The sequence below is a fragment of the Triturus cristatus genome, chromosome 5_2 (assembly GCF_964204655.1).
Source record: "Triturus cristatus chromosome 5_2, aTriCri1.1, whole genome shotgun sequence".
Taxonomy (NCBI): Eukaryota; Metazoa; Chordata; class Amphibia; order Caudata; family Salamandridae; genus Triturus; species Triturus cristatus.
Genome location: NC_140588.1, coordinates 576091308 through 576113337, shown reverse-complemented (window position 1 = coordinate 576113337; position 22030 = coordinate 576091308). Strand labels below are relative to the sequence as shown.

The window sequence follows — 22030 nt, the reverse complement described above, 5'->3', positions numbered from 1 at the left end:
TAACTTTTCCCCACTCGTACTTTATGGGCAATCTATACAGTGGAGTTAGCTTAGTCACAATAAGGAAGTGAGCAAGGCAGGCTCACAAGAGCATCTCCTCCCTGGTGGTCTAGTGGCTAGGATTCGGCGCTTTCACCGCCGCGGCCCGGGTTCGATTCCCGGTCAGGGAAGATCCCTCTAAGACGTAGACGTGCGTAATTTGTCCACGCAGCTCAGCTTTTTTTAATCGAAGGTCCTTAAAAAGGCACCCCGACCTATAGACGAAAGCAGAGGAAAGGGGCTGGGTCCCCTGTGTCCCAGGTTGCTTTGCTCCCATTGCCCTCAGCCACCTTCATGCGCACGCAGTCCCCCACCCAGTCAGGTGCTCTATGTGGGCGTAAAGTGCAGTACCAGCTCATCAGAAAGGTAAATTGCTGGAAAACCCGGCTGCGATGTATACATCTACTTTGGAGCACTCTTCTCCCTTGCACTCTTGAATCGGTCATTCGCAATGTATTCTTCCAGCAAGCTGAATAACGAGGTAGGTGTGAGAAGGTGTACCAGCTGTCTTTGAGCTATCAGCGGCCACTAGGTGTCCCTCTTGTGATTTCCCGGGGATCCCGATTGTACAGGAATTCGTCGGTTCAGTAGCACGGGGGAGGGGATGGCCTGTGCTTGGAAGTGACAAACAGTCTGGTGGAATCATGAGTGTTTTTTCAAGTTCTGATTCATATTCGCTGTAGAATAAAATATGCTTTCAGCCCCCATGAGCTTTGTCACTAGGAGAGCAGTGTAGGAACTTTTGCTGTATGGCTGTGGGTTCCCTGGTGGTCTAGTGGTTAGGATTCGGCGCTCTCACCGCCGCGGCCCGGGTTCGATTCCCGGTCAGGGAACAGTCCTTCTTCTGCCCTTGAATGCTTTTCCTTCCCGCAGGTCAGGGCTTCTCAAAATGAATTTGCTTTTCTGACAAACAGTTTGCCTAGCATCCCGCAATCTGGCTCCTAATTTGATTTTCGCAAGGTTCCCTTTGAGTTGCTTTCCTCGGCGGGAGGAAAATCTCTTGTGCAAGGCTCTTGAGGAAGTGAGATTCTGTATTCCGAGGTGCGCTTCTTTTCGTAGGCTTCTGACCACATGGTGTGCGGCAGGAAGTCATCTTTGACAGGGCCGCAGGCTTTGTCTCCAAATGGCATCCCGGACCCACTGCAACCCACCTTTTTGCTGAAACGGAAGTCTGGTTCAGGGTAAGAAAAAGCTGAGCTGCACGTACCGAAAGCAGCAGAGCCCAGCGGCGGAGAGGGTGTGGCCAGGGCTGTCTGATTTGCATAGTGACTTGTGGCATCTTGGGAATGTACAGGCTTTGGAGCCTAACGGGTGCTGCAGGGGTCTGCCTGGCCGGAGAAATGCCTGTCTGGCGCTCCCCTCAGGACACACGTGTCTTCCGTTCGAGCATGGAGGGTGAGGGTCATGGGTCACCCTCATATACAGGGGTGTGGGCATGGGCAGGATGGGGCGTGGGGGACCCGTCAGGGCATTGCCCGTTTGGAAGCCCGTTCGGAAGGCAAGAGGAGGCGGAGGCGGAGGCGGGAATCTCTGCTCAATTTTTTCCCGAGGCCTGGGGACAAGCCTTTGCACATTTGATCCAGCCGGGCCTGCATCAGCAGATCCTGCTCCGATGGCAAGGGAGAGCCTGCAGGTGTAAATCAAAGAAAGGGGAGAAATCCGCAAGAGGCGGGTTAACAAATTCCAGTGGCAGGCCCATGTTCCCCAGGAAGCAAGTACTTCCTCCTGCTCCCTTCAGTGGGAAAAGACATAGGAGGTGTATTTCTCTAAGCAGGGGCTCTGCGTAGGTGGCACTGCATTGCTTTGGCAAACATCCATGCTAAGTGCAGAGTAGCAGCAGACCCCACAGCTGAGACGTGAATTGGGACTGTTAAGGAAGGGCACTGGGAGGGTGAGGAGGGCAGAGGAAAATGCTTTACAAAAGCATCTGCAAGTTCCTACACACCCGCTGAAAACCCATACCAGGGATGGGGCTCGAACCCATGCGGACAACTGTCCATTGGATCTTAAGTCCAACGCCTTAACCACTCGGCCACCCTGGTGAGACCCTAGGTCCTGCCTTACTCAGCTCCCTTTTCATGCTGGCTGCTCCAGCGCAGGCTGTCCAGCAAGAGGTGATTGCAGAGTAAAAAGGCTTTTGCAGGAGGATAAAGGTAATTGCTTATGACAAACACACTGTGTGACACCTAACTTTTCCCCACTCGTACTTTATGGGCAATCTATACAGTGGAGTTAGCTTAGTCACAATAAGGAAGTGAGCAAGGCAGGCTCACAAGAGCATCTCCTCCCTGGTGGTCTAGTGGCTAGGATTCGGCGCTTTCACCGCCGCGGCCCGGGTTCGATTCCCGGTCAGGGAAGATCCCTCTAAGACGTAGACGTGCGTAATTTGTCCACGCAGCTCAGCTTTTTTTAATCGAAGGTCCTTAAAAAGGCACCCCGACCTATAGACGAAAGCAGAGGAAAGGGGCTGGGTCCCCTGTGTCCCAGGTTGCTTTGCTCCCATTGCCCTCAGCCACCTTCATGCGCACGCAGTCCCCCACCCAGTCAGGTGCTCTATGTGGGCGTAAAGTGCAGTACCAGCTCATCAGAAAGGTAAATTGCTGGAAAACCCGGCTGCGATGTATACATCTACTTTGGAGCACTCTTCTCCCTTGCACTCTTGAATCGGTCATTCGCAATGTATTCTTCCAGCAAGCTGAATAACGAGGTAGGTGTGAGAAGGTGTACCAGCTGTCTTTGAGCTATCAGCGGCCACTAGGTGTCCCTCTTGTGATTTCCCGGGGATCCCGATTGTACAGGAATTCGTCGGTTCAGTAGCACGGGGGAGGGGATGGCCTGTGCTTGGAAGTGACAAACAGTCTGGTGGAATCATGAGTGTTTTTTCAAGTTCTGATTCATATTCGCTGTAGAATAAAATATGCTTTCAGCCCCCATGAGCTTTGTCACTAGGAGAGCAGTGTAGGAACTTTTGCTGTATGGCTGTGGGTTCCCTGGTGGTCTAGTGGTTAGGATTCGGTGCTCTCACCGCCGCGGCCCGGGTTCGATTCCCGGTCAGGGAACAGTCCTTCTTCTGCCCTTGAATGCTTTTCCTTCCCGCAGGTCAGGGCTTCTCAAAATGAATTTGCTTTTCTGACAAACAGTTTGCCTAGCATCCCGCAATCTGGCTCCTAATTTGATTTTCGCAAGGTTCCCTTTGAGTTGCTTTCCTCGGTGGGAGGAAAATCTCTTGTGCAAGGCTCTTGAGGAAGTGAGATTCTGTATTCCGAGGTGCGCTTCTTTTCGTAGGCTTCTGACCACATGGTGTGCGGCAGGAAGTCATCTTTGACAGGGCCGCAGGCTTTGTCTCCAAATGGCATCCCGGACCCACTGCAACCCACCTTTTTGCTGAAACGGAAGTCTGGTTCAGGGTAAGAAAAAGCTGAGCTGCACGTACCGAAAGCAGCAGAGCCCAGCGGCGGAGAGGGTGTGGCCAGGGCTGTCTGATTTGCATAGTGACCAGTGGCATCTTGGGAATGTACAGGCTTTGGAGCCTAACGGGTGCTGCAGGGGTCTGCCTGGCCGGAGAAATGCCTGTCTGGCGCTCCCCTCAGGACACACGTGTCTTCCGTTCGAGCATGGAGGGTGAGGGACATGGGTCACCCTCATATACAGGGGTGTGGGCATGGGCAGGATGGGGCGTGGGGGACCCGTCAGGGCATTGCCCGTTTGGAAGCCCGTTCGGAAGGCAAGAGGAGGCGGAGGCGGAGGCGGGAATCTCTGCTCAATTTTTTCCCGAGGCCTGGGGACAAGCCTTTGCACATTTGATCCAGCCGGGCCTGCATCAGCAGATCCTGCTCCGATGGCAAGGGAGAGCCTGCAGGTGTAAATCAAAGAAAGGGGAGAAATCCGCAAGAGGCGGGTTAACAAATTCCAGTGGCAGGCCCATGTTCCCCAGGAAGCAAGTACTTCCTCCTGCTCCCTTCAGTGGGAAAAGACATAGGAGGTGTATTTCTCTAAGCAGGGGCTCTGCGTAGGTGGCACTGCATTGCTTTGGCAAACATCCATGCTAAGTGCAGAGTAGCAGCAGACCCCACAGCTGAGACGTGAATTGGGACTGTTAAGGAAGGGCACTGGGAGGGTGAGGAGGGCAGAGGAAAATGCTTTACAAAAGCATCTGCAAGTTCCTACACACCCGCTGAAAACCCATACCAGGGATGGGGCTCGAACCCATGCGGACAACTGTCCATTGGATCTTAAGTCCAACGCCTTAACCACTCGGCCACCCTGGTGAGACCCTAGGTCCTGCCTTACTCAGCTCCCTTTTCATGCTGGCTGCTCCAGCGCAGGCTGTCCAGCAAGAGGTGATTGCAGAGTAAAAAGGCTTTTGCAGGAGGATAAAGGTAATTGCTTATGACAAACACACTGTGTGACACCTAACTTTTCCCCACTCGTACTTTATGGGCAATCTATACAGTGGAGTTAGCTTAGTCACAATAAGGAAGTGAGCAAGGCAGGCTCACAAGAGCATCTCCTCCCTGGTGGTCTAGTGGCTAGGATTCGGCGCTTTCACCGCCGCGGCCCGGGTTCGATTCCCGGTCAGGGAAGATCCCTCTAAGACGTAGACGTGCGTAATTTGTCCACGCAGCTCAGCTTTTTTTAATCGAAGGTCCTTAAAAAGGCACCCCGACCTATAGACGAAAGCAGAGGAAAGGGGCTGGGTCCCCTGTGTCCCAGGTTGCTTTGCTCCCATTGCCCTCAGCCACCTTCATGCGCACGCAGTCCCCCACCCAGTCAGGTGCTCTATGTGGGCGTAAAGTGCAGTACCAGCTCATCAGAAAGGTAAATTGCTGGAAAACCCGGCTGCGATGTATACATCTACTTTGGAGCACTCTTCTCCCTTGCACTCTTGAATCGGTCATTCGCAATGTATTCTTCCAGCAAGCTGAATAACGAGGTAGGTGTGAGAAGGTGTACCAGCTGTCTTTGAGCTATCAGCGGCCACTAGGTGTCCCTCTTGTGATTTCCCGGGGATCCCGATTGTACAGGAATTCGTCGGTTCAGTAGCACGGGGGAGGGGATGGCCTGTGCTTGGAAGTGACAAACAGTCTGGTGGAATCATGAGTGTTTTTTCAAGTTCTGATTCATATTCGCTGTAGAATAAAATATGCTTTCAGCCCCCATGAGCTTTGTCACTAGGAGAGCAGTGTAGGAACTTTTGCTGTATGGCTGTGGGTTCCCTGGTGGTCTAGTGGTTAGGATTCGGCGCTCTCACCGCCGCGGCCCGGGTTCGATTCCCGGTCAGGGAACAGTCCTTCTTCTGCCCTTGAATGCTTTTCCTTCCCGCAGGTCAGGGCTTCTCAAAATGAATTTGCTTTTCTGACAAACAGTTTGCCTAGCATCCCGCAATCTGGCTCCTAATTTGATTTTCGCAAGGTTCCCTTTGAGTTGCTTTCCTCGGCGGGAGGAAAATCTCTTGTGCAAGGCTCTTGAGGAAGTGAGATTCTGTATTCCGAGGTGCGCTTCTTTTCGTAGGCTTCTGACCACATGGTGTGCGGCAGGAAGTCATCTTTGACAGGGCCGCAGGCTTTGTCTCCAAATGGCATCCCGGACCCACTGCAACCCACCTTTTTGCTGAAACGGAAGTCTGGTTCAGGGTAAGAAAAAGCTGAGCTGCACGTACCGAAAGCAGCAGAGCCCAGCGGCGGAGAGGGTGTGGCCAGGGCTGTCTGATTTGCATAGTGACCAGTGGCATCTTGGGAATGTACAGGCTTTGGAGCCTAACGGGTGCTGCAGGGGTCTGCCTGGCCGGAGAAATGCCTGTCTGGCGCTCCCCTCAGGACACACGTGTCTTCCGTTCGAGCATGGAGGGTGAGGGACATGGGTCACCCTCATATACAGGGGTGTGGGCATGGGCAGGATGGGGCGTGGGGACCCGTCAGGGCATTGCCCGTTTGGAAGCCCGTTCGGAAGGCAAGAGGAGGCGGAGGCGGAGGCGGGAATCTCTGCTCAATTTTTTCCCGAGGCCTGGGGACAAGCCTTTGCACATTTGATCCAGCCGGGCCTGCATCAGCAGATCCTGCTCCGATGGCAAGGGAGAGCCTGCAGGTGTAAATCAAAGAAAGGGGAGAAATCCGCAAGAGGCGGGTTAACAAATTCCAGTGGCAGGCCCATGTTCCCCAGGAAGCAAGTACTTCCTCCTGCTCCCTTCAGTGGGAAAAGACATAGGAGGTGTATTTCTCTAAGCAGGGGCTCTGCGTAGGTGGCACTGCATTGCTTTGGCAAACATCCATGCTAAGTGCAGAGTAGCAGCAGACCCCACAGCTGAGACGTGAATTGGGACTGTTAAGGAAGGGCACTGGGAGGGTGAGGAGGGCAGAGGAAAATGCTTTACAAAAGCATCTGCAAGTTCCTACACACCCGCTGAAAACCCATACCAGGGATGGGGCTCGAACCCATGCGGACAACTGTCCATTGGATCTTAAGTCCAACGCCTTAACCACTCGGCCACCCTGGTGAGACCCTAGGTCCTGCCTTACTCAGCTCCCTTTTCATGCTGGCTGCTCCAGCGCAGGCTGTCCAGCAAGAGGTGATTGCAGAGTAAAAAGGCTTTTGCAGGAGGATAAAGGTAATTGCTTATGACAAACACACTGTGTGACACCTAACTTTTCCCCACTCGTACTTTATGGGCAATCTATACAGTGGAGTTAGCTTAGTCACAATAAGGAAGTGAGCAAGGCAGGCTCACAAGAGCATCTCCTCCCTGGTGGTCTAGTGGCTAGGATTCGGCGCTTTCACCGCCGCGGCCCGGGTTCGATTCCCGGTCAGGGAAGATCCCTCTAAGACGTAGACGTGCGTAATTTGTCCACGCAGCTCAGCTTTTTTTAATCGAAGGTCCTTAAAAAGGCACCCCGACCTATAGACGAAAGCAGAGGAAAGGGGCTGGGTCCCCTGTGTCCCAGGTTGCTTTGCTCCCATTGCCCTCAGCCACCTTCATGCGCACGCAGTCCCCCACCCAGTCAGGTGCTCTATGTGGGCGTAAAGTGCAGTACCAGCTCATCAGAAAGGTAAATTGCTGGAAAACCCGGCTGCGATGTATACATCTACTTTGGAGCACTCTTCTCCCTTGCACTCTTGAATCGGTCATTCGCAATGTATTCTTCCAGCAAGCTGAATAACGAGGTAGGTGTGAGAAGGTGTACCAGCTGTCTTTGAGCTATCAGCGGCCACTAGGTGTCCCTCTTGTGATTTCCCGGGGATCCCGATTGTACAGGAATTCGTCGGTTCAGTAGCACGGGGGAGGGGATGGCCTGTGCTTGGAAGTGACAAACAGTCTGGTGGAATCATGAGTGTTTTTTCAAGTTCTGATTCATATTCGCTGTAGGATAAAATATGCTTTCAGCCCCCATGAGCTTTGTCACTAGGAGAGCAGTGTAGGAACTTTTGCTGTATGGCTGTGGGTTCCCTGGTGGTCTAGTGGTTAGGATTCGGCGCTCTCACCGCCGCGGCCCGGGTTCGATTCCCGGTCAGGGAACAGTCCTTCTTCTGCCCTTGAATTCTTTTCCTTCCCGCAGGTCAGGGCTTCTCAAAATGAATTTGCTTTTCTGACAAACAGTTTGCCTAGCATCCCGCAATCTGGCTCCTAATTTGATTTTCGCAAGGTTCCCTTTGAGTTGCTTTCCTCGGCGGGAGGAAAATCTCTTGTGCAAGGCTCTTGAGGAAGTGAGATTCTGTATTCCGAGGTGCGCTTCTTTTCGTAGGCTTCTGACCACATGGTGTGCGGCAGGAAGTCATCTTTGACAGGGCCGCAGGCTTTGTCTCCAAATGGCATCCCGGACCCACTGCAACCCACCTTTTTGCTGAAACGGAAGTCTGGTTCAGGGTAAGAAAAAGCTGAGCTGCACGTACCGAAAGCAGCAGAGCCCAGCGGCGGAGAGGGTGTGGCCAGGGCTGTCTGATTTGCATAGTGACCAGTGGCATCTTGGGAATGTACAGGCTTTGGAGCCTAACGGGTGCTGCAGGGGTCTGCCTGGCCGGAGAAATGCCTGTCTGGCGCTCCCCTCAGGACACACGTGTCTTCCGTTCGAGCATGGAGGGTGAGGGACATGGGTCACCCTCATATACAGGGGTGTGGGCATGGGCAGGATGGGGCGTGGGGGACCCGTCAGGGCATTGCCCGTTTGGAAGCCCGTTCGGAAGGCAAGAGGAGGCGGAGGCGGAGGCGGGAATCTCTGCTCAATTTTTTCCCGAGGCCTGGGGACAAGCCTTTGCACATTTGATCCAGCCGGGCCTGCATCAGCAGATCCTGCTCCGATGGCAAGGGAGAGCCTGCAGGTGTAAATCAAAGAAAGGGGAGAAATCCGCAAGAGGCGGGTTAACAAATTCCAGTGGCAGGCCCATGTTCCCCAGGAAGCAAGTACTTCCTCCTGCTCCCTTCAGTGGGAAAAGACATAGGAGGTGTATTTCTCTAAGCAGGGGCTCTGCGTAGGTGGCACTGCATTGCTTTGGCAAACATCCATGCTAAGTGCAGAGTAGCAGCAGACCCCACAGCTGAGACGTGAATTGGGACTGTTAAGGAAGGGCACTGGGAGGGTGAGGAGGGCAGAGGAAAATGCTTTACAAAAGCATCTGCAAGTTCCTACACACCCGCTGAAAACCCATACCAGGGATGGGGCTCGAACCCATGCGGACAACTGTCCATTGGATCTTAAGTCCAACGCCTTAACCACTCGGCCACCCTGGTGAGACCCTAGGTCCTGCCTTACTCAGCTCCCTTTTCATGCTGGCTGCTCCAGCGCAGGCTGTCCAGCAAGAGGTGATTGCAGAGTAAAAAGGCTTTTGCAGGAGGATAAAGGTAATTGCTTATGACAAACACACTGTGTGACACCTAACTTTTCCCCACTCGTACTTTATGGGCAATCTATACAGTGGAGTTAGCTTAGTCACAATAAGGAAGTGAGCAAGGCAGGCTCACAAGAGCATCTCCTCCCTGGTGGTCTAGTGGCTAGGATTCGGCGCTTTCACCACCGCGGCCCGGGTTCGATTCCCGGTCAGGGAAGATCCCTCTAAGACGTAGACGTGCGTAATTTGTCCACGCAGCTCAGCTTTTTTTAATCGAAGGTCCTTAAAAAGGCACCCCGACCTATAGACGAAAGCAGAGGAAAGGGGCTGGGTCCCCTGTGTCCCAGGTTGCTTTGCTCCCATTGCCCTCAGCCACCTTCATGCGCACGCAGTCCCCCACCCAGTCAGGTGCTCTATGTGGGCGTAAAGTGCAGTACCAGCTCATCAGAAAGGTAAATTGCTGGAAAACCCGGCTGCGATGTATACATCTACTTTGGAGCACTCTTCTCCCTTGCACTCTTGAATCGGTCATTCGCAATGTATTCTTCCAGCAAGCTGAATAACGAGGTAGGTGTGAGAAGGTGTACCAGCTGTCTTTGAGCTATCAGCGGCCACTAGGTGTCCCTCTTGTGATTTCCCGGGGATCCCGATTGTACAGGAATTCGTCGGTTCAGTAGCACGGGGGAGGGGATGGCCTGTGCTTGGAAGTGACAAACAGTCTGGTGGAATCATGAGTGTTTTTTCAAGTTCTGATTCATATTCGCTGTAGAATAAAATATGCTTTCAGCCCCCATGAGCTTTGTCACTAGGAGAGCAGTGTAGGAACTTTTGCTGTATGGCTGTGGGTTCCCTGGTGGTCTAGTGGTTAGGATTCGGCGCTCTCACCGCTGCGGCCCGGGTTCGATTCCCGGTCAGGGAACAGTCCTTCTTCTGCCCTTGAATGCTTTTCCTTCCCGCAGGTCAGGGCTTCTCAAAATGAATTTGCTTTTCTGACAAACAGTTTGCCTAGCATCCCGCAATCTGGCTCCTAATTTGATTTTCGCAAGGTTCCCTTTGAGTTGCTTTCCTCGGCGGGAGGAAAATCTCTTGTGCAAGGCTCTTGAGGAAGTGAGATTCTGTATTCCGAGGTGCGCTTCTTTTCGTAGGCTTCTGACCACATGGTGTGCGGCAGGAAGTCATCTTTGACAGGGCCGCAGGCTTTGTCTCCAAATGGCATCCCGGACCCACTGCAACCCACCTTTTTGCTGAAACGGAAGTCTGGTTCAGGGTAAGAAAAAGCTGAGCTGCACGTACCGAAAGCAGCAGAGCCCAGCGGCGGAGAGGGTGTGGCCAGGGCTGTCTGATTTGCATAGTGACCAGTGGCATCTTGGGAATGTACAGGCTTTGGAGCCTAACGGGTGCTGCAGGGGTCTGCCTGGCCGGAGAAATGCCTGTCTGGCGCTCCCCTCAGGACACACGTGTCTTCCGTTCGAGCATGGAGGGTGAGGGACATGGGTCACCCTCATATACAGGGGTGTGGGCATGGGCAGGATGGGGCGTGGGGGACCCGTCAGGGCATTGCCCGTTTGGAAGCCCGTTCGGAAGGCAAGAGGAGGCGGAGGCGGAGGCGGGAATCTCTGCTCAATTTTTTCCCGAGGCCTGGGGACAAGCCTTTGCACATTTGATCCAGCCGGGCCTGCATCAGCAGATCCTGCTCCGATGGCAAGGGAGAGCCTGCAGGTGTAAATCAAAGAAAGGGGAGAAATCCGCAAGAGGCGGGTTAACAAATTCCAGTGGCAGGCCCATGTTCCCCAGGAAGCAAGTACTTCCTCCTGCTCCCTTCAGTGGGAAAAGACATAGGAGGTGTATTTCTCTAAGCAGGGGCTCTGCGTAGGTGGCACTGCATTGCTTTGGCAAACATCCATGCTAAGTGCAGAGTAGCAGCAGACCCCACAGCTGAGACGTGAATTGGGACTGTTAAGGAAGGGCACTGGGAGGGTGAGGAGGGCAGAGGAAAATGCTTTACAAAAGCATCTGCAAGTTCCTACACACCCGCTGAAAACCCATACCAGGGATGGGGCTCGAACCCATGCGGACAACTGTCCATTGGATCTTAAGTCCAACGCCTTAACCACTCGGCCACCCTGGTGAGACCCTAGGTCCTGCCTTACTCAGCTCCCTTTTCATGCTGGCTGCTCCAGCGCAGGCTGTCCAGCAAGAGGTGATTGCAGAGTAAAAAGGCTTTTGCAGGAGGATAAAGGTAATTGCTTATGACAAACACACTGTGTGACACCTAACTTTTCCCCACTCGTACTTTATGGGCAATCTATACAGTGGAGTTAGCTTAGTCACAATAAGGAAGTGAGCAAGGCAGGCTCACAAGAGCATCTCCTCCCTGGTGGTCTAGTGGCTAGGATTCGGCGCTTTCACCGCCGCGGCCCGGGTTCGATTCCCGGTCAGGGAAGATCCCTCTAAGACGTAGACGTGCGTAATTTGTCCACGCAGCTCAGCTTTTTTTAATCGAAGGTCCTTAAAAAGGCACCCCGACCTATAGACGAAAGCAGAGGAAAGGGGCTGGGTCCCCTGTGTCCCAGGTTGCTTTGCTCCCATTGCCCTCAGCCACCTTCATGCGCACGCAGTCCCCCACCCAGTCAGGTGCTCTATGTGGGCGTAAAGTGCAGTACCAGCTCATCAGAAAGGTAAATTGCTGGAAAACCCGGCTGCGATGTATACATCTACTTTGGAGCACTCTTCTCCCTTGCACTCTTGAATCGGTCATTCGCAATGTATTCTTCCAGCAAGCTGAATAACGAGGTAGGTGTGAGAAGGTGTACCAGCTGTCTTTGAGCTATCAGCGGCCACTAGGTGTCCCTCTTGTGATTTCCCGGGGATCCCGATTGTACAGGAATTCGTTGGTTCAGTAGCACGGGGGAGGGGATGGCCTGTGCTTGGAAGTGACAAACAGTCTGGTGGAATCATGAGTGTTTTTTCAAGTTCTGATTCATATTCGCTGTAGAATAAAATATGCTTTCAGCCCCCATGAGCTTTGTCACTAGGAGAGCAGTGTAGGAACTTTTGCTGTATGGCTGTGGGTTCCCTGGTGGTCTAGTGGTTAGGATTCGGCGCTCTCACCGCCGCGGCCCGGGTTCGATTCCCGGTCAGGGAACAGTCCTTCTTCTGCCCTTGAATGCTTTTCCTTCCCGCAGGTCAGGGCTTCTCAAAATGAATTTGCTTTTCTGACAAACAGTTTGCCTAGCATCCCGCAATCTGGCTCCTAATTTGATTTTCGCAAGGTTCCCTTTGAGTTGCTTTCCTCGGCGGGAGGAAAATCTCTTGTGCAAGGCTCTTGAGGAAGTGAGATTCTGTATTCCGAGGTGCGCTTCTTTTCGTAGGCTTCTGACCACATGGTGTGCGGCAGGAAGTCATCTTTGACAGGGCCGCAGGCTTTGTCTCCAAATGGCATCCCGGACCCACTGCAACCCACCTTTTTGCTGAAACGGAAGTCTGGTTCAGGGTAAGAAAAAGCTGAGCTGCACGTACCGAAAGCAGCAGAGCCCAGCGGCGGAGAGGGTGTGGCCAGGGCTGTCTGATTTGCATAGTGACCAGTGGCATCTTGGGAATGTACAGGCTTTGGAGCCTAACGGGTGCTGCAGGGGTCTGCCTGGCCGGAGAAATGCCTGTCTGGCGCTCCCCTCAGGACACACGTGTCTTCCGTTCGAGCATGGAGGGTGAGGGACATGGGTCACCCTCATATACAGGGGTGTGGGCATGGGCAGGATGGGGCGTGGGGGACCCGTCAGGGCATTGCCCGTTTGGAAGCCCGTTCGGAAGGCAAGAGGAGGCGGAGGCGGAGGCGGGAATCTCTGCTCAATTTTTTCCCGAGGCCTGGGGACAAGCCTTTGCACATTTGATCCAGCCGGGCCTGCATCAGCAGATCCTGCTCCGATGGCAAGGGAGAGCCTGCAGGTGTAAATCAAAGAAAGGGGAGAAATCCGCAAGAGGCGGGTTAACAAATTCCAGTGGCAGGCCCATGTTCCCCAGGAAGCAAGTACTTCCTCCTGCTCCCTTCAGTGGGAAAAGACATAGGAGGTGTATTTCTCTAAGCAGGGGCTCTGCGTAGGTGGCACTGCATTGCTTTGGCAAACATCCATGCTAAGTGCAGAGTAGCAGCAGACCCCACAGCTGAGACGTGAATTGGGACTGTTAAGGAAGGGCACTGGGAGGGTGAGGAGGGCAGAGGAAAATGCTTTACAAAAGCATCTGCAAGTTCCTACACACCCGCTGAAAACCCATACCAGGGATGGGGCTCGAACCCATGCGGACAACTGTCCATTGGATCTTAAGTCCAACGCCTTAACCACTCGGCCACCCTGGTGAGACCCTAGGTCCTGCCTTACTCAGCTCCCTTTTCATGCTGGCTGCTCCAGCGCAGGCTGTCCAGCAAGAGGTGATTGCAGAGTAAAAAGGCTTTTGCAGGAGGATAAAGGTAATTGCTTATGACAAACACACTGTGTGACACCTAACTTTTCCCCACTCGTACTTTATGGGCAATCTATACAGTGGAGTTAGCTTAGTCACAATAAGGAAGTGAGCAAGGCAGGCTCACAAGAGCATCTCCTCCCTGGTGGTCTAGTGGCTAGGATTCGGCGCTTTCACCGCCGCGGCCCGGGTTCGATTCCCGGTCAGGGAAGATCCCTCTAAGACGTAGACGTGCGTAATTTGTCCACGCAGCTCAGCTTTTTTTAATCGAAGGTCCTTAAAAAGGCACCCCGACCTATAGACGAAAGCAGAGGAAAGGGGCTGGGTCCCCTGTGTCCCAGGTTGCTTTGCTCCCATTGCCCTCAGCCACCTTCATGCGCACGCAGTCCCCCACCCAGTCAGGTGCTCTATGTGGGCGTAAAGTGCAGTACCAGCTCATCAGAAAGGTAAATTGCTGGAAAACCCGGCTGCGATGTATACATCTACTTTGGAGCACTCTTCTCCCTTGCACTCTTGAATCGGTCATTCGCAATGTATTCTTCCAGCAAGCTGAATAACGAGGTTGGTGTGAGAAGGTGTACCAGCTGTCTTTGAGCTATCAGCGGCCACTAGGTGTCCCTCTTGTGATTTCCCGGGGATCCCGATTGTACAGGAATTCGTCGGTTCAGTAGCACGGGGGAGGGGATGGCCTGTGCTTGGAAGTGACAAACAGTCTGGTGGAATCATGAGTGTTTTTTCAAGTTCTGATTCATATTCGCTGTAGAATAAAATATGCTTTCAGCCCCCATGAGCTTTGTCACTAGGAGAGCAGTGTAGGAACTTTTGCTGTATGGCTGTGGGTTCCCTGGTGGTCTAGTGGTTAGGATTCGGCGCTCTCACCGCCGCGGCCCGGGTTCGATTCCCGGTCAGGGAACAGTCCTTCTTCTGCCCTTGAATGCTTTTCCTTCCCGCAGGTCAGGGCTTCTCAAAATGAATTTGCTTTTCTGACAAACAGTTTGCCTAGCATCCCGCAATCTGGCTCCTAATTTGATTTTCGCAAGGTTCCCTTTGAGTTGCTTTCCTCGGCGGGAGGAAAATCTCTTGTGCAAGGCTCTTGAGGAAGTGAGATTCTGTATTCCGAGGTGCGCTTCTTTTCGTAGGCTTCTGACCACATGGTGTGCGGCAGGAAGTCATCTTTGACAGGGCCGCAGGCTTTGTCTCCAAATGGCATCCCGGACCCACTGCAACCCACCTTTTTGCTGAAACGGAAGTCTGGTTCAGGGTAAGAAAAAGCTGAGCTGCACGTACCAAAAGCAGCAGAGCCCAGCGGCGGAGAGGGTGTGGCCAGGGCTGTCTGATTTGCATAGTGACCAGTGGCATCTTGGGAATGTACAGGCTTTGGAGCCTAACGGGTGCTGCAGGGGTCTGCCTGGCCGGAGAAATGCCTGTCTGGCGCTCCCCTCAGGACACACGTGTCTTCCGTTCGAGCATGGAGGGTGAGGGACATGGGTCACCCTCATATACAGGGGTGTGGGCATGGGCAGGATGGGGCGTGGGGGACCCGTCAGGGCATTGCCCGTTTGGAAGCCCGTTCGGAAGGCAAGAGGAGGCGGAGGCGGAGGCGGGAATCTCTGCTCAATTTTTTCCCGAGGCCTGGGGACAAGCCTTTGCACATTTGATCCAGCCGGGCCTGCATCAGCAGATCCTGCTCCGATGGCAAGGGAGAGCCTGCAGGTGTAAATCAAAGAAAGGGGAGAAATCCGCAAGAGGCGGGTTAACAAATTCCAGTGGCAGGCCCATGTTCCCCAGGAAGCAAGTACTTCCTCCTGCTCCCTTCAGTGGGAAAAGACATAGGAGGTGTATTTCTCTAAGCAGGGGCTCTGCGTAGGTGGCACTGCATTGCTTTGGGAAGCATCCATGCTAAGTGCAGAGTAGCAGCAGACCCCACAGCTGAGACGTGAATTGGGACTGTTAAGGAAGGGCACTGGGAGGGTGAGGAGGGCAGAGGAAAATGCTTTAAAAAAGCATCTGCAAGTTCCTACACACCCGCTGAAAACCCATACCAGGGATGGGGCTCGAACCCATGCGGACAACTGTCCATTGGATCTTAAGTCCAACGCCTTAACCACTCGGCCACCCTGGTGAGACCCTAGGCCCTGCCTTACTCAGCTCCCTTTTCATGCTGGCTGCTCCAGCGCAGGCTGTCCAGCAAGAGGTGATTGCAGAGTAAAAAGGCTTTTGCAGGAGGATAAAGGTAATTGCTTATGACAAACACACTGTGTGACACCTAACTTTTCCCCACTCGTACTTTATGGGCAATCTATACAGTGGAGTTAGCTTAGTCACAATAAGGAAGTGAGCAAGGCAGGCTCACAAGAGCATCTCCTCCCTGGTGGTCTAGTGGCTAGGATTCGGCGCTTTCACCGCCGCGGCCCGGGTTCGATTCCCGGTCAGGGAAGATCCCTCTAAGACGTAGACGTGCGTAATTTGTCCACGCAGCTCAGCTTTTTTTAATCGAAGGTCCTTAAAAAGGCACCCCGACCTATAGACGAAAGCAGAGGAAAGGGGCTGGGTCCCCTGTGTCCCAGGTTGCTTTGCTCCCATTGCCCTCAGCCACCTTCATGCGCACGCAGTCCCCCACCCAGTCAGGTGCTCTATGTGGGCGTAAAGTGCAGTACCAGCTCATCAGAAAGGTAAATTGCTGGAAAACCCGGCTGCGATGTATACATCTACTTTGGAGCACTCTTCTCCCTTGCACTCTTGAATCGGTCATTCGCAATGTATTCTTCCAGCAAGCTGAATAACGAGGTAGGTGTGAGAAGGTGTACCAGCTGTCTTTGAGCTATCAGCGGCCACTAGGTGTCCCTCTTGTGATTTCCCGGGGATCCCGATTGTACAGGAATTCGTCGGTTCAGTAGCACGGGGGAGGGGATGGCCTGTGCTTGGAAGTGACAAACAGTCTGGTGGAATCATGAGTGTTTTTTCAAGTTCTGATTCATATTCGCTGTAGAATAAAATATGCTTTCAGCCCCCATGAGCTTTGTCACTAGGAGAGCAGTGTAGGAACTTTTGCTGTATGGCTGTGGGTTCCCTGGTGGTCTAGTGGTTAGGATTCGGCGCTCTCACCGCCGCGGCCCGGGTTCGATTCCCGGTCAGGGAACAGTCCTTCTTCTGCCCTTGAATGCTTTTCCTTCCCGCAGGTCAGGGCTTCTCAAAATGAATTTGCTTTTCTGACAAACAGTTTGCCTAGCATCCCGCAATCTGGCTCCTAATTTGATTTTCGCAAGGTTCCCTTTGAGTTGCTTTCCTCGGCGGGAGGAAAATCTCTTGTGCAAGGCTCTTGAGGAAGTGAGATTCTGTATTCCGAGGTGCGCTTCTTTTCGTAGGCTTCTGACCACATGGTGTGCGGCAGGAAGTCATCTTTGACAGGGCCGCAGGCTTTGTCTCCAAATGGCATCCCGGACCCACTGCAACCCACCTTTTTGCTGAAACGGAAGTCTGGTTCAGGGTAAGAAAAAGCTGAGCTGCACGTACCGAAAGCAGCAGAGCCCAGCGGCGGAGAGGGTGTGGCCAGGGCTGTCTGATTTGCATAGTGACCAGTGGCATCTTGGGAATGTACAGGCTTTGGAGCCTAACGGGTGCTGCAGGGGTCTGCCTGGCCGGAGAAATGCCTGTCTGGCGCTCCCCTCAGGACACACGTGTCTTCCGTTCGAGCATGGAGGGTGAGGGACATGGGTCACCCTCATATACAGGGGTGTGGGCATGGGCAGGATGGGGCGTGGGGGACCCGTCAGGGCATTGCCCGTTTGGAAGCCCGTTCGGAAGGCAAGAGGAGGCGGAGGCGGAGGCGGGAATCTCTGCTCAATTTTTTCCCGAGGCCTGGGGACAAGCCTTTGCACATTTGATCCAGCCGGGCCTGCATCAGCAGATCCTGCTCCGATGGCAAGGGAGAGCCTGCAGGTGTAAATCAAAGAAAGGGGAGAAATCCGCAAGAGGCGGGTTAACAAATTCCAGTGGCAGGCCCATGTTCCCCAGGAAGCAAGTACTTCCTCCTGCTCCCTTCAGTGGGAAAAGACATAGGAGGTGTATTTCTCTAAGCAGGGGCTCTGCGTAGGTGGCACTGCATTGCTTTGGCAAACATCCATGCTAAGTGCAGAGTAGCAGCAGACCCCACAGCTGAGACGTGAATTGGGACTGTTAAGGAAGGGCACTGGGAGGGTGAGGAGGGCAGAGGAAAATGCTTTACAAAAGCATCTGCAAGTTCCTACACACCCGCTGAAAACCCATACCAGGGATGGGGCTCGAACCCATGCGGACAACTGTCCATTGGATCTTAAGTCCAACGCCTTAACCACTCGGCCACCCTGGTGAGACCCTAGGTCCTGCCTTACTCAGCTCCCTTTTCATGCTGGCTGCTCCAGCGCAGGCTGTCCAGCAAGAGGTGATTGCAGAGTAAAAAGGCTTTTGCAGGAGGATAAAGGTAATTGCTTATGACAAACACACTGTGTGACACCTAACTTTTCCCCACTCGTACTTTATGGGCAATCTATACAGTGGAGTTAGCTTAGTCACAATAAGGAAGTGAGCAAGGCAGGCTCACAAGAGCATCTCCTCCCTGGTGGTCTAGTGGCTAGGATTCGGCGCTTTCACCGCCGCGGCCCGGGTTCGATTCCCGGTCAGGGAAGATCCCTCTAAGACGTAGACGTGCGTAATTTGTCCACGCAGCTCAGCTTTTTTTAATCGAAGGTCCTTAAAAAGGCACCCCGACCTATAGACGAAAGCAGAGGAAAGGGGCTGGGTCCCCTGTGTCCCAGGTTGCTTTGCTCCCATTGCCCTCAGCCACCTTCATGCGCACGCAGCCCCCACCCAGTCAGGTGCTCTATGTGGGCGTAAAGTGCAGTACCAGCTCATCAGAAAGGTAAATTGCTGGAAAACCCGGCTGCGATGTATACATCTACTTTGGAGCACTCTTCTCCCTTGCACTCTTGAATCGGTCATTCGCAATGTATTCTTCCAGCAAGCTGAATAACGAGGTAGGTGTGAGAAGGTGTACCAGCTGTCTTTGAGCTATCAGCGGCCACTAGGTGTCCCTCTTGTGATTTCCCGGGGATCCCGATTGTACAGGAATTCGTCGGTTCAGTAGCACGGGGGAGGGGATGGCCTGTGCTTGGAAGTGACAAACAGTCTGGTGGAATCATGAGTGTTTTTTCAAGTTCTGATTCATATTCGCTGTAGAATAAAATATGCTTTCAGCCCCCATGAGCTTTGTCACTAGGAGAGCAGTGTAGGAACTTTTGCTGTATGGCTGTGGGTTCCCTGGTGGTCTAGTGGTTAGGATTCGGCGCTCTCACCGCCGCGGCCCGGGTTCGATTCCCGGTCAGGGAACAGTCCTTCTTCTGCCCTTGAATGCTTTTCCTTCCCGCAGGTCAGGGCTTCTCAAAATGAATTTGCTTTTCTGACAAACAGTTTGCCTAGCATCCCGCAATCTGGCTCCTAATTTGATTTTCGCAAGGTTCCCTTTGAGTTGCTTTCCTCGGCGGGAGGAAAATCTCTTGTGCAAGGCTCTTGAGGAAGTGAGATTCTGTATTCCGAGGTGCGCTTCTTTTCGTAGGCTTCTGACCACATGGTGTGCGGCAGGAAGTCATCTTTGATAGGGCCGCAGGCTTTGTCTCCAAATGGCATCCCGGACCCACTGCAACCCACCTTTTTGCTGAAACGGAAGTCTGGTTCAGGGTAAGAAAAAGCTGAGCTGCACGTACCGAAAGCAGCAGAGCCCAGCGGCGGAGAGGGTGTGGCCAGGGCTGTCTGATTTGCATAGTGACCAGTGGCATCTTGGGAATGTACAGGCTTTGGAGCCTAACGGGTGCTGCAGGGGTCTGCCTGGCCGGAGAAATGCCTGTCTGGCGCTCCCCTCAGGACACACGTGTCTTCCGTTCGAGCATGGAGGGTGAGGGACATGGGTCACCCTCATATACAGGGGTGTGGGCATGGGCAGGATGGGGCGTGGGGGACCCGTCAGGGCATTGCCCGTTTGGAAGCCCGTTCGGAAGGCAAGAGGAGGCGGAGGCGGAGGCGGGAATCTCTGCTCAATTTTTTCCCGAGGCCTGGGGACAAGCCTTTGCACATTTGATCCAGCCGGGCCTGCATCAGCAGATCCTGCTCCGATGGCAAGGGAGAGCCTGCAGGTGTAAATCAAAGAAAGGGGAGAAATCCGCAAGAGGCGGGTTAACAAATTCCAGTGGCAGGCCCATGTTCCCCAGGAAGCAAGTACTTCCTCCTGCTCCCTTCAGTGGGAAAAGACATAGGAGGTGTATTTCTCTAAGCAGGGGCTCTGCGTAGGTGGCACTGCATTGCTTTGGCAAACATCCATGCTAAGTGCAGAGTAGCAGCAGACCCCACAGCTGAGACGTGAATTGGGACTGTTAAGGAAGGGCACTGGGAGGGTGAGGAGGGCAGAGGAAAATGCTTTACAAAAGCATCTGCAAGTTCCTACACACCCGCTGAAAACCCATACCAGGGATGGGGCTCGAACCCATGCGGACAACTGTCCATTGGATCTTAAGTCCAACGCCTTAACCACTCGGCCACCCTGGTGAGACCCTAGGTCCTGCCTTACTCAGCTCCCTTTTCATGCTGGCTGCTCCAGCGCAGGCTGTCCAGCAAGAGGTGATTGCAGAGTAAAAAGGCTTTTGCAGGAGGATAAAGGTAATTGCTTATGACAAACACACTGTGTGACACCTAACTTTTCCCCACTCGTACTTTATGGGCAATCTATACAGTGGAGTTAGCTTAGTCACAATAAGGAAGTGAGCAAGGCAGGCTCACAAGAGCATCTCCTCCCTGGTGGTCTAGTGGCTAGGATTCGGCGCTTTCACCGCCGCGGCCCGGGTTCGATTCCCGGTCAGGGAAGATCCCTCTAAGACGTAGACGTGCGTAATTTGTCCACGCAGCTCAGCTTTTTTTAATCGAAGGTCCTTAAAAAGGCACCCCGACCTATAGACGAAAGCAGAGGAAAGGGGCTGGGTCCCCTGTGTCCCAGGTTGCTTTGCTCCCATTGCCCTCAGCCACCTTCATGCGCACGCAGTCCCCCACCCAGTCAGGTGCTCTATGTGGGCGTAAAGTGCAGTACCAGCTCATCAGAAAGGTAAATTGCTGGAAAACCCGGCTGCGATGTATACATCTACTTTGGAGCACTCTTCTCCCTTGCACTCTTGAATCGGTCATTCGCAATGTATTCTTCCAGCAAGCTGAATAACGAGGTTGGTGTGAGAAGGTGTACCAGCTGTCTTTGAGCTATCAGCGGCCACTAGGTGTCCCTCTTGTGATTTCCCGGGGATCCCGATTGTACAGGAATTCGTCGGTTCAGTAGCACGGGGGAGGGGATGGCCTGTGCTTGGAAGTGACAAACAGTCTGGTGGAATCATGAGTGTTTTTTCAAGTTCTGATTCATATTCGCTGTAGAATAAAATATGCTTTCAGCCCCCATGAGCTTTGTCACTAGGAGAGCAGTGTAGGAACTTTTGCTGTATGGCTGTGGGTTCCCTGGTGGTCTAGTGGTTAGGATTCGGCGCTCTCACCGCCGCGGCCCGGGTTCAATTCCCGGTCAGGGAACAGTCCTTCTTCTGCCCTTGAATGCTTTTCCTTCCCGCAGGTCAGGGCTTCTCAAAATGAATTTGCTTTTCTGACAAACAGTTTGCCTAGCATCCCGCAATCTGGCTCCTAATTTGATTTTCGCAAGGTTCCCTTTGAGTTGCTTTCCTCGGCGGGAGGAAAATCTCTTGTGCAAGGCTCTTGAGGAAGTGAGATTCTGTATTCCGAGGTGCGCTTCTTTTCGTAGGCTTCTGACCACATGGTGTGCGGCAGGAAGTCATCTTTGACAGGGCCGCAGGCTTTGTCTCCAAATGGCATCCCGGACCCACTGCAACCCACCTTTTTGCTGAAACGGAAGTCTGGTTCAGGGTAAGAAAAAGCTGAGCTGCACGTACCGAAAGCAGCAGAGCCCAGCGGCGGAGAGGGTGTGGCCAGGGCTGTCTGATTTGCATAGTGACCAGTGGCATCTTGGGAATGTACAGGCTTTGGAGCCTAACGGGTGCTGCAGGGGTCTGCCTGGCCGGAGAAATGCCTGTCTGGCGCTCCCCTCAGGACACACGTGTCTTCCGTTCGAGCATGGAGGGTGAGGGACATGGGTCACCCTCATATACAGGGGTGTGGGCATGGGCAGGATGGGGCGTGGGGGACCCGTCAGGGCATTGCCCGTTTGGAAGCCCGTTCGGAAGGCAAGAGGAGGCGGAGGCGGAGGCGGGAATCTCTGCTCAATTTTTTCCCGAGGCCTGGGGACAAGCCTTTGCACATTTGATCCAGCCGGGCCTGCATCAGCAGATCCTGCTCCGATGGCAAGGGAGAGCCTGCAGGTGTAAATCAAAGAAAGGGGAGAAATCCGCAAGAGGCGGGTTAACAAATTCCAGTGGCAGGCCCATGTTCCCCAGGAAGCAAGTACTTCCTCCTGCTCCCTTCAGTGGGAAAAGACATAGGAGGTGTATTTCTCTAAGCAGGGGCTCTGCGTAGGTGGCACTGCATTGCTTTGGGAAGCATCCATGCTAAGTGCAGAGTAGCAGCAGACCCCACAGCTGAGACGTGAATTGGGACTGTTAAGGAAGGGCACTGGGAGGGTGAGGAGGGCAGAGGAAAATGCTTTAAAAAAGCATCTGCAAGTTCCTACACACCCGCTGAAAACCCA

The 22030-nt window shown here is 53.5% G+C and overlaps 27 non-coding genes across 27 annotated transcripts; 18 read left to right on the top strand and 9 right to left on the bottom strand.

Moving 5' to 3' along the window:
• The first annotated feature begins 98 nt into the window (after positions 1–98).
• TRNAE-UUC (transfer RNA glutamic acid (anticodon UUC)) lies at positions 99–170 on the top strand. The gene has a single exon. It is a non-coding gene; the product is annotated as a tRNA-Glu (tRNA).
• Positions 171–800: 630 nt separating this feature from the next.
• Positions 801–872, top strand: TRNAE-CUC (transfer RNA glutamic acid (anticodon CUC)). The gene has a single exon. It is a non-coding gene; the product is annotated as a tRNA-Glu (tRNA).
• Positions 873–1998: 1126 nt separating this feature from the next.
• TRNAL-UAA (transfer RNA leucine (anticodon UAA)) lies at positions 1999–2081 on the bottom strand. Its single transcript has one exon. It is a non-coding gene; the product is annotated as a tRNA-Leu (tRNA).
• A 243-nt stretch (positions 2082–2324) lies between these two features.
• On the top strand, positions 2325–2396 carry TRNAE-UUC (transfer RNA glutamic acid (anticodon UUC)). The gene has a single exon. It is a non-coding gene; the product is annotated as a tRNA-Glu (tRNA).
• A 630-nt stretch (positions 2397–3026) lies between these two features.
• Positions 3027–3098, top strand: TRNAE-CUC (transfer RNA glutamic acid (anticodon CUC)). Its single transcript has one exon. It is a non-coding gene; the product is annotated as a tRNA-Glu (tRNA).
• A 1126-nt stretch (positions 3099–4224) lies between these two features.
• TRNAL-UAA (transfer RNA leucine (anticodon UAA)) lies at positions 4225–4307 on the bottom strand. The gene has a single exon. It is a non-coding gene; the product is annotated as a tRNA-Leu (tRNA).
• Positions 4308–4550: 243 nt separating this feature from the next.
• TRNAE-UUC (transfer RNA glutamic acid (anticodon UUC)) lies at positions 4551–4622 on the top strand. Its single transcript has one exon. It is a non-coding gene; the product is annotated as a tRNA-Glu (tRNA).
• A 630-nt stretch (positions 4623–5252) lies between these two features.
• On the top strand, positions 5253–5324 carry TRNAE-CUC (transfer RNA glutamic acid (anticodon CUC)). The gene has a single exon. It is a non-coding gene; the product is annotated as a tRNA-Glu (tRNA).
• A 1125-nt stretch (positions 5325–6449) lies between these two features.
• On the bottom strand, positions 6450–6532 carry TRNAL-UAA (transfer RNA leucine (anticodon UAA)). Its single transcript has one exon. It is a non-coding gene; the product is annotated as a tRNA-Leu (tRNA).
• A 243-nt stretch (positions 6533–6775) lies between these two features.
• On the top strand, positions 6776–6847 carry TRNAE-UUC (transfer RNA glutamic acid (anticodon UUC)). Its single transcript has one exon. It is a non-coding gene; the product is annotated as a tRNA-Glu (tRNA).
• Positions 6848–7477: 630 nt separating this feature from the next.
• Positions 7478–7549, top strand: TRNAE-CUC (transfer RNA glutamic acid (anticodon CUC)). The gene has a single exon. It is a non-coding gene; the product is annotated as a tRNA-Glu (tRNA).
• Positions 7550–8675: 1126 nt separating this feature from the next.
• TRNAL-UAA (transfer RNA leucine (anticodon UAA)) lies at positions 8676–8758 on the bottom strand. The gene has a single exon. It is a non-coding gene; the product is annotated as a tRNA-Leu (tRNA).
• A 2143-nt stretch (positions 8759–10901) lies between these two features.
• TRNAL-UAA (transfer RNA leucine (anticodon UAA)) lies at positions 10902–10984 on the bottom strand. Its single transcript has one exon. It is a non-coding gene; the product is annotated as a tRNA-Leu (tRNA).
• A 243-nt stretch (positions 10985–11227) lies between these two features.
• TRNAE-UUC (transfer RNA glutamic acid (anticodon UUC)) lies at positions 11228–11299 on the top strand. The gene has a single exon. It is a non-coding gene; the product is annotated as a tRNA-Glu (tRNA).
• A 630-nt stretch (positions 11300–11929) lies between these two features.
• On the top strand, positions 11930–12001 carry TRNAE-CUC (transfer RNA glutamic acid (anticodon CUC)). Its single transcript has one exon. It is a non-coding gene; the product is annotated as a tRNA-Glu (tRNA).
• A 1126-nt stretch (positions 12002–13127) lies between these two features.
• TRNAL-UAA (transfer RNA leucine (anticodon UAA)) lies at positions 13128–13210 on the bottom strand. The gene has a single exon. It is a non-coding gene; the product is annotated as a tRNA-Leu (tRNA).
• A 243-nt stretch (positions 13211–13453) lies between these two features.
• On the top strand, positions 13454–13525 carry TRNAE-UUC (transfer RNA glutamic acid (anticodon UUC)). The gene has a single exon. It is a non-coding gene; the product is annotated as a tRNA-Glu (tRNA).
• A 630-nt stretch (positions 13526–14155) lies between these two features.
• On the top strand, positions 14156–14227 carry TRNAE-CUC (transfer RNA glutamic acid (anticodon CUC)). The gene has a single exon. It is a non-coding gene; the product is annotated as a tRNA-Glu (tRNA).
• A 1126-nt stretch (positions 14228–15353) lies between these two features.
• On the bottom strand, positions 15354–15436 carry TRNAL-UAA (transfer RNA leucine (anticodon UAA)). The gene has a single exon. It is a non-coding gene; the product is annotated as a tRNA-Leu (tRNA).
• Positions 15437–15679: 243 nt separating this feature from the next.
• TRNAE-UUC (transfer RNA glutamic acid (anticodon UUC)) lies at positions 15680–15751 on the top strand. Its single transcript has one exon. It is a non-coding gene; the product is annotated as a tRNA-Glu (tRNA).
• A 630-nt stretch (positions 15752–16381) lies between these two features.
• TRNAE-CUC (transfer RNA glutamic acid (anticodon CUC)) lies at positions 16382–16453 on the top strand. The gene has a single exon. It is a non-coding gene; the product is annotated as a tRNA-Glu (tRNA).
• A 1126-nt stretch (positions 16454–17579) lies between these two features.
• On the bottom strand, positions 17580–17662 carry TRNAL-UAA (transfer RNA leucine (anticodon UAA)). Its single transcript has one exon. It is a non-coding gene; the product is annotated as a tRNA-Leu (tRNA).
• Positions 17663–17905: 243 nt separating this feature from the next.
• Positions 17906–17977, top strand: TRNAE-UUC (transfer RNA glutamic acid (anticodon UUC)). Its single transcript has one exon. It is a non-coding gene; the product is annotated as a tRNA-Glu (tRNA).
• Positions 17978–18606: 629 nt separating this feature from the next.
• Positions 18607–18678, top strand: TRNAE-CUC (transfer RNA glutamic acid (anticodon CUC)). Its single transcript has one exon. It is a non-coding gene; the product is annotated as a tRNA-Glu (tRNA).
• Positions 18679–19804: 1126 nt separating this feature from the next.
• Positions 19805–19887, bottom strand: TRNAL-UAA (transfer RNA leucine (anticodon UAA)). The gene has a single exon. It is a non-coding gene; the product is annotated as a tRNA-Leu (tRNA).
• Positions 19888–20130: 243 nt separating this feature from the next.
• TRNAE-UUC (transfer RNA glutamic acid (anticodon UUC)) lies at positions 20131–20202 on the top strand. The gene has a single exon. It is a non-coding gene; the product is annotated as a tRNA-Glu (tRNA).
• Positions 20203–20832: 630 nt separating this feature from the next.
• On the top strand, positions 20833–20904 carry TRNAE-CUC (transfer RNA glutamic acid (anticodon CUC)). Its single transcript has one exon. It is a non-coding gene; the product is annotated as a tRNA-Glu (tRNA).
• The last annotated feature ends 1126 nt before the right edge of the window (positions 20905–22030 follow it).